Genomic DNA, 9,370 nt, shown 5'->3' with positions numbered 1-9,370 from the left:
AACATCCTCGGACCCTGATGTCTAAATTGGTACCCTGGGATTGACGCCCAGGGTACCCTAGGATTGATGCCACTCCCTCCGAATCATCCTGAAATAGTGGCTGTTTGTTGGGTGGGGATTGCTGGCCATAGATCTTTATTGTGGTGCCGGACTGTCTGGTAGTTGGTGGGATTATACTCCCAATCCTATTTTGTTTTGTGTAGAAATATTATCTGTGATGTCCTCAGTAAAGAGAGTTCTTTTTTTTACTAAATCTTGGTGCTTGGTTACAGAGGATTAACCCTTGAGCAACTGAGCATTCATGGCAAGGAGGATTTCTACTGCGCCGCTACTCAGTTTGAGTACAGGTCTCTGTCACACACCCATAATGAAAGTAATGACTTGCTATTGCACCCATAGTGCACCCAATTTGCACTCACATAGATTTCCACTGCACTCATAATGACACAAAATGGCTTGTCATTGCTCCAATTTTACATGCACATATTTCCACAGTAGCCATAATAAAAAAAAAACATAAATTGCCATTGCATCCACTTTGTCCTCACTTTGCACCCGTAGAAATTTCCAATGTACCCATAATAAAAAAAATGTTTGGCTATTGCACCCACTTTGCACCCAAATAAATTCTCACTGAACAAATAATAAAAAAAAGATTCGCCATCGCACCCATTTTGCACCCACACAAATTTCCACTGCACGCATAATGAAAATAAATATTTGCCATTGCACTCACTTTTCACCCAGTTTGCATCCCCTTTGTATCCCCTTTGCACCTACATAAATTTCCACTGCACCCATAATGAAAAGAAATGCACCGGCACCCATGTTGCTTCTAAACGACTTGTTTTATTCATTTGATATTATAAATATGGGCAGGAATATTTTACTGTTAAACACGTTATACAAACACACATATTCTCTGGCTCCTGCTGCTGCTGCTGCTTTATGCTAATTTGTTCAGCGTTACTTTGTTACATGTGAATAGCTGAGCAGATGAGTTTTACAGCAGCTCGGAGGTTATGACAGTTTAAACGATTTAAAGAAAACCTCCCAAGCCCAACTGCAGTTGTCCTTAAATTTAACTGCTCCTGCATGTTTATTTCTTGTTTCCATGGCACCCAGATGGACAAACGGTAATTCCGCAAACGAAAATGTACGACGAATTACATTGAATAAGAAGGAATCCCCCCCAACGCAAACACGAACTTTCTCCCAGCGCACAAGTCTAGTGATCATTTTTCTATGCGATGCTTGTGTGAATTCCCTAACTGTCACAGCCTCTACCTGGGAGACAGTTCCACTCATCCACTTGATAAATATCATTTAATAACAGAACAAATATATTTTTTAAAAATATCATTTTATTGTTTTTCTTGCTAGACCTTTATGTTACTTTATAGTGTAAAATATGCATCCGTTAGAAGAGAAGCTGCAGGTATATTTCTGATGGTAGCTCTTCCTCCCAAACATTGTGAAAATAAAGTATCCTCACTAACCACTACCTATATTTACATACATAAGCATTAGCTGTTTTTTTTATTTTTTGCAGCCTTGATATTAACAAATCTGTCACTTTACCTCCCCTGTAAATATTACATCAAAATATAAATGTTACACAGAACCTTTACTTCTGTTGTGTTATAGCTTCACCTTCTGTGATGTCACTTATCTGCTTAAATACAGGCACCTGGCCACAATTCCATATTTTGCGAGTGAATAGAGACTGGTCAAGTATTTCTATTTGCAATCTGTGAAAATGGGGATTTTATTCTTCATTTATGCTCTTATTTTACTCTGTTGCCTCATGCAATGCTTTATTAAACCTAAAAATAAAGTAATGAAAAAAAAATATAAAAAATGGCTCTATGAACAACAAAACAAAGGAAAACCCACTCAGACTCCTTCAGCCAGGTAAGAGACGAGGTGACAGGCTTGACATATTTAGAGGAGAGAACATTAAATCCTGGAATGTAAAGCTTTTGGAATAACCATTGGAATAATGAGGGTGATTTACCTGCCGTTACAGTATGATAGCATATCATTAGCACTGGGAAGGGAATTAGAATATGAGTAATGTGTTGATATAACGTTATATAACGGCTGTACATAAAGGACAATTACAGAAAACACAAGAATATACAAAAGTATGTGTATATATATATATATATATATATATATATATATATATATATATATATATATATATATATACTGTATTTACTTTGGGCCTTATTAGAATTGCCATATAAAATGTGTGATTTTTATTGTACATAATATTGAAAAATATTGTTTTCCAACCATATGCCCAGTTGCCCCCCGTGTCATTTGTGGGTTAAATCTTTTATGCTGTGTATGTGCAATGCATGGGTTCTCTCTCTAAAGTCAAATTACCCTAATTTATAGTACAGATTTTAAAGAAGATGTTTTTGATATAGTTAAATAGCACAACACATTTACTTGAATTTTACAATTGTTTATTTTCATACTTATATTTTATGGAACCCACCTCATGGACATACCCATAAAGGTATATCTCTCTAAAACCAGGTGTGGAGCATAAAATATTTAACCTGATCTACACATTTGATGTCAGGGCTCTGGCATCATATGCTCACTAATATCATTGGGCTATTATTGTGGTACTCTTATTGACGTTTTTCATTAAGATGGAGCGATTTTACACTCATGCTCTCAGGTAAAAAATAACCAAGAACACAGTTGTGATAGATCAAGTGAATTGGGTATCTAACTGTTAGAATTTGAAATCTTTCTCTATTACTTGCAGATGCCATTGCTACTTGCCCTTCAAGCCGCAATTACCACCTCGGCGGCAGAGAAAGGGACTAAGATGCTCACCCCAATAAAGGAGTCTCAGACTGTTTCAAAGTAGGTGCTCTTCCTTATATGAAACATATCTTTTTGATTTTTTCTTTCTTGCATGAGATTATTAAGTGTTTGGATTGAGATTATTATGATCCAGTAATTGTACATTTAACTGACCACTCTATAACTATATAAAACAGCTTTTCTTATATCTACAAAACAATTTTAAAAGGCACCCTATACGCAGTAAATGTCATAGAGTCTCGTGTGATTGGCCCTTTACTTATTCATTATTATTATTAATTAAAATAGTAGTATCATATTCCACACTGCTGTATAATATTTGCCCACTTTGTAACTTGACTTAAATTGAATTATTTCATAGTATCACAGCCTGATATCAACTCTGCTTTCACATACTGGGCCTTTCAGACACCAGTTACAGAGATTACAAATTACAAAATCCAAAACATTAAGATGTCATTAAAACTTGTTATTAAAACACATTGTACATACACAAATTCTTACACTTAATATTTACTAACCACTAAGCATTTTTGCCAGATTACCAGATTTTGCCGTGGAACAGAGAGAATCATTGGCTTCCTAAGAACTTCCCACAGAAGAAGCTGTCGAACAGATTTGTCTTATGTCATCATTGCCTGTGGGAGATGAATGCAGAAGTGGCCCAGTTAGAAGAGACAAACGTGGAGCACAGAACAAAACCTAAATTGTACCCCCTACCATGCAATAGTTCTGTAGCTTATAAGAATATGTGATAACCTAGTCATTGATAATAAAATCATAAAAATATTAAACGTTTTGAGACTGCGTGTTGTCTATTGGAAATTGACATGTGTGTTCCATGTACAGTTGTGTAAAATAGAAAGTTTACACTCTTTGAATTGTAATGTTTTACATATCAGGACATAACAATGATCATCTGTTCTTTAGCAGGTATAAAAATGAGGTAAATGCAACCTCAGATGAACAACAAAGAAGGCTTTGCGATCTGACGGAGAACCCATCAGGTTGGGGACTAAAAGGAAACATTTGGGACATAAGGATTTAAGTTTTTCAACTTGGAATTTTGACACCTGATCATCCTGCCCCTAAACTCTTTCTATGTCAGGATTTTTGTGAAAGTACAGTGCTCATAAAAATGAACTTTACCTCCTCTTATTTATAATCTTAAATGAAATATTTTTGTTAGTTATTTTACTAATCAGTTGTCGTCAAGGGGTTAAATGAAACGCCAGTATACTTTTATTCAGTCTAAATGTTCCCTTTAAAACACTGCACCTGTCAGCAAAGCTTATGCCACCATTTTCCTTGGACACCATGCCCAAATACTAGGCAGTCCCGTTTAAAACTGGACACCTGGGGGGCGTGGCCGACCGTCACCTAAGATGGACGCTTAAGTCCGGAGCTCCAGCGCACTACGCCCGATTTTAAGCTTCGGTTACCGGTTACATCTCACCATGGGCAAGACTAACCGTCCCAATACCACTCCTAAGCCTTCGGGCGCCAGAGACAAGGCTTCGCATGCCTCGGTTCGTTCTTACTTCGCGACATCCTTGGATCACGATTCCCGCGACTCACCTCATAGGCCTCCATCTTCGCCGGCCAGTGCTCTCAGTGATGTTGATGCGGACGATCCTCGGTATCCGCTATCGACCTCCCCGTGGTTATCATCCTCGCTTTGGCAGGAGAAGTTTGAATCCTTACCTATGAAAGATGATATTGCTGCCATTATCGCTAGGGCTACACAAGGGATTCATGTGAGTTTGGCGGAGATCCAAAAAGACATCCGCCTTATTGGAGACCGCGTGGCGATCCTTGAAGACGAGCAGCCTAAAATCTGTAAAACAATCGACCTGCTTACCGACCAATTGAAGGAACAATCCTCTACTCTCATACACCTCACAAGGAAATTGGAGGACTTGGATAACAGAGGCCGTCGACACAATCTGCGTGTGAGAGGCATACCGGAGTCGGTCTCCCATGCTGATCTGATACCTACCCTTCAATCGATTTTGAATAAGATTCTACAACGTCCCGCAGATGTGGTTATTGGATTTGATAGAGCACATAGGGCCCTGCGGCAGAAACCAACGGGATCCGCGCCGCCTAGGGATGTCATTTGTTGCTTACAAAATTACCCTCTGAAGGAAGAAATCATGAGGCGTTGTAGGGATGCTACTTCTCTTTCCTGGGAATCGCACGCCATCACTATTTTTCAAGACCTATCTCCATTGACATTGCAAGCTAGACGCCTCCTGAGACCGGTTACTCAGGCCCTCCGAGACGCGGGTATACCCTTTCAGTGGGGGTTTCCGCTTGCCTTAATTGTCCGAAGAGGGACAGCCACGCATTTGATCCGTCACGCGGGTGATGTGCCTTCTTTTATTGATGCCTTGGGGCTGCCGCCCTGTGACATTACGGATTGGGAATCTACTTTCACTACACCTACCAATTTATCGGATCCGTCGAAAAAATGGTCGCCACGGCCTCAACGAAGGAAACGTCAAAAGCCTCAGGATGCCTCGTAGTGGGACATTGTTTCGTCGTTCGACAGTGTCATCTTTCCCGGTACAGCGGTCTGTTCGGTGTCTGACTCCTGCGGTCATCAGTTCTACCTTCTCTGCTGGACATAACCGCCGGTATCTTCCTACGTGTCCTGGTGACCGATATACGGTTTTATTTTCTTTTGTTTTTATTTTCCTTCTCCCGCCGTATCGTTTTGATTCTCGATATGGCCTACTCTGTCCTCTTTCCCGTGGGTTTTCTTCATATGTTCATGGGATTGTGTTGCCCTGGTCTCTATCACACCTACGCTCGGTTTATTGTGACCGGCTTTTGTCTGTTATCTTAAGGGCTTGGTGCGCTGTGGCATTATGCACTGTATTTGTGTTAGTTACAATTGTTAGGGGTGCATCGTGCCGTGCTGTGTTGTTCTACTCCCCTGGAGCCTACTTGCTTTACCCTCTCTTTGGGCTAAAGTAAAGGTTTCTGACCTTTCTCTAGGTCAACCGGCTCATTATTTGATGCTTCGGCATCCTGAGTCATTGTTAGTGCTCATGTTCTGGAATTATTGCTTTGTTTTCGGTTCTGTGGTTAAAATTATATTAGTTTTTTTGTTTCTTTTAGCTCCGTGGGTGTCGCTCAATCTCGGGGGTCTTTCTGGATGTCCTGTCATGGTCCCTGATATGATTAAAATCACCTCTCTCAATGTCAGAGGCTTAAACAAACCGCAACAGCGTTCTAAACTGCTCCAAATATTGCACTCATGCCGAACACATATTGCTTTCCTGCAGGAGACGCATTTTAAAGCCACCAACGAATTTAAACTCGTAGATAGACGCTATGCTCATGCATTTTTTGCTAACGCACCAGACTCCAAGACCAAAGGTGTCGCGATCGTTATTCACAAAGCTGTTCCGTTTCGGTTATTGGACATCTGGAGGGACCCTGATGGTAGAGCAATTTTTCTCAAATGTTATATAGGCGCCTTAAAGGTGACCCTTGGCAATGTGTATTCGCCGAATAGATGTCAGACATCCTTCTTGTGCCATATGCTCAACAAATTTGGGGGTTTTCAGGAGGGCATCAATATTTTTGGGGGCGATCTGAATATGATCCTAGATCCTTTGCGTGATTCCTCCTCCCAGAGATCTAATATCCCATTCTCTAGCATTAAGAAAGTTAAGCGGCTCCTTCACGTTCACCAATTGGTGGACGTTTGGAGGTCGCAGCATCCCTCTACCAAGGATTACACCTTCTACTCCTATGTCCATAATAGTTACTCAAGAATTGATAGCCTGTTCCTTTCTCACCATCACTTACTACGCTTATCTGCTTCGGATATAGGGGTTCAGTCTATTAGTGACCACGCGCCAATACACTTCACTGTTAAGCTTACACATCATGCGTCTAAACCTTGGAGTTGGAGGCTTAATGAGAACATCCTTCATGACCCCTCCCATTTGGAGGATTTAACAGCACATTTAAGTAATTATTTTACGGATAACATTACTGATGATCTAGCTTTCCCTGTCATTTGGGAGGCACATAAACCGGTGATACGGGGTCACTTTATCCGCATAGGTGCAACCCTGAAAAAGTTGCGTTTGGCTAGTCTGCTGACGCTCATGCGAAAGATACATCACCTTGAACAGTCCCACAAATTGACGCTTGCCCCTGACATCTTGCCCCAACTTCACGCCCTTAGGGATCAATTGGCCTCCCTTCTTGACACCACTAAACGTCACTTCTTACTGACTAAAAAGATGTTCTACGAAATGGGGGACAAACCGGGCAAATTGTTGGCAAGGGCTCTCCGGGCCCAGAGAGCCTCTTCCTTCATTCCTAGAATTAAAACTTCTGATGGCGTTATTCATTATGAATCACATGCCATTGCCCGATGCTTTCATTCTTATTACTCGGCGCTGTATAATTTAAACACCCAGGGCGCTTATGATCCTGCCCTCCTGGACCGCATTGATGCATATTTGGCCAAACATCTTTCCTGCACCTTAGACGCAGAGGCTAGACTTGCTCTTAATGCCCCGATCACTAGTGACGAACTATTAGAGGCGTTAAAACTCACCCCTAAGGGTAAGAGTCCAGGCCCAGACGGTCTGACTGTAGCATATTATCGCACGTTTTTTTCGGTGTTGGGACCTCATCTGGTGACTTTATTTAATTCCTTAGCTGATGGGGCGGCACTGGATCCCCAATCGAATTTGGCTCACATCTCGGTGATACCCAAACCAAACAAAGATACAGATTTGTGTGTTAATTATCGCCCTATATCTCTAATTAATGCTGACCTGAAACTTCTAGCCAAGGTTATGGCGATACGTTTGCAGCGTTATCTGCCCTCACTAATACATAAAGATCCGGTGGGCTTCGTCCCGGGGAGGGAGGCTAGGGACAACACAATTAGGATACTTAATATCATAGCACATGCCAATCACTCTCATGTCCCACTGGCCTTGGTATCCATGGATGCCGAAAAGGCCTTTGATAGGGTGGCGTGGCCATTTCTATTTCGGGTTTTACAGAAGCTTGATGTTGGACTTTCTTTTATGAATCAGGTCAAGGCCTTATATCGTGATCCCTCGGCTCAGATTAAAATTAATGGCATTTTGTCAGACAGGTTTAGGCTCAATAATGGGACGCGCCAAGGCTGTCCCTTGTCTCCTTTGCTCTTCCTCCTGGTTATAGAACCTTTAGCCCAAGCATTGAGACACAATTCTGATATTTCTGGTATTACCATTGCGGGTTGTACCCACAAACTTGCCATTTATGCCGATGACATGCTCTGCATGCTAACTCGGCCACTCACTTCACTCCAGCAGGTTATCCAAGAGTTAGACCACTTTAAAACCCTTTCCAACTACCAAATTAATTTGCAAAAGTCAGAGATATTGGGGGTTAATTTACCACTTGAATTGCGGACTGCCATGATTCGAACTTTCCCTTTTAAGTGGCAAGCGTCTGCTTTTAAGTATCTTGGGATTTGGATTTCTGCTGATCTTTCCCTGTTGCGTCAACTTAATTACATTGCGCTGCTCTCCTCGGTGACAGATGATCTCCGTAGGTGGGCAGTGTGACAGAACCCTCCATCACTGGGGCCCCTGGAGAGGCCTGAGAGCCAGCCTCCTCCCTATCGACTATGGGCCTGGACCTTGTAGAGACTTCTGTGTGTGGATACAGGGGTTCAGTCTGCTGATGTACCCCATGTTTTAGCACTCAGAGTCTCAGAACTGTAACGTCTGCTGGACATCCTGTGGTAGGAAGAAGGCTGATTGCCTTAGCATTGTTGATTGTATAGGTGTGAAGTGTTTCCCCTGTTATTGTGTGAGTTAGCCCTTGTCTTAAGACCCCCTTTAGGTATGACTAGGTGTCACTGCTGCATACCTAATTATCCATTACATAACAGGTAGCTGTTAATCCTGTGAGCTCCTGTTATCCCTGTGTCCTGGCCATTGTCTGTCTTAAGCCAATTATATGTCTATCGTCATTCCACGTCTACGTCCCCAGTTAATGTCATTATTTATGTCTCGTGTCATCCTGTCCTTCCCCCGGATATTGTGTTGCAGGAGAGGACTCCTTTTTTCTTCATCGCATTTCTGCGGCCCCGTGGTTACCGGAGAAATTTTGGGGGCTTACTATTCGCATGCATCCAACCATCTCGGCTTCCCTGAAAGTTCTTAAACGTATAGCTGCCACCACGAACCTTACCTCAATACCTGGCCCGTTATTCCCTTTGACTCATAACCCTGATCTTCACAAACATCTGAATAGTGCCCATATTGCTTCTCTGACACCGTTACATCATACGGCGCTTAGGCTTTACCACATTCTCCTCGCGGATGGTTTCCGTACCCTACAGGATTTGCTGGGTCGGCCCGCACCACCGTTTCATTTGCTTTTCCTATACCACAGCTTTAAACATTATGCCTCTACCTTACTTCCGAATACTAGCCTCTCCAGGTCCTTGTCAGGTTTTGAGCAATTATGCGCTCTTCGCTGTGAG

At 42.0% G+C, this 9,370-nt stretch overlaps 1 long non-coding RNA gene across 1 annotated transcript; it reads left to right on the top strand.

Moving 5' to 3' along the window:
* Positions 1-2,794: 2,794 nt before the first annotated feature.
* On the top strand, positions 2,795-3,731 carry LOC128469404 (uncharacterized). Its single transcript, XR_008345938.1, has 2 exons — positions 2,795-2,889; positions 3,391-3,731. It is a non-coding gene; the product is annotated as an uncharacterized LOC128469404 (long non-coding RNA).
* Positions 3,732-9,370: the final 5,639 nt, after the last annotated feature.

The sequence above is a fragment of the Spea bombifrons genome, chromosome 11, assembly GCF_027358695.1.
Source record: "Spea bombifrons isolate aSpeBom1 chromosome 11, aSpeBom1.2.pri, whole genome shotgun sequence".
Taxonomy (NCBI): Eukaryota; Metazoa; Chordata; class Amphibia; order Anura; family Pelobatidae; genus Spea; species Spea bombifrons.
This window is presented reverse-complemented; position numbering and strand designations above follow the sequence as displayed.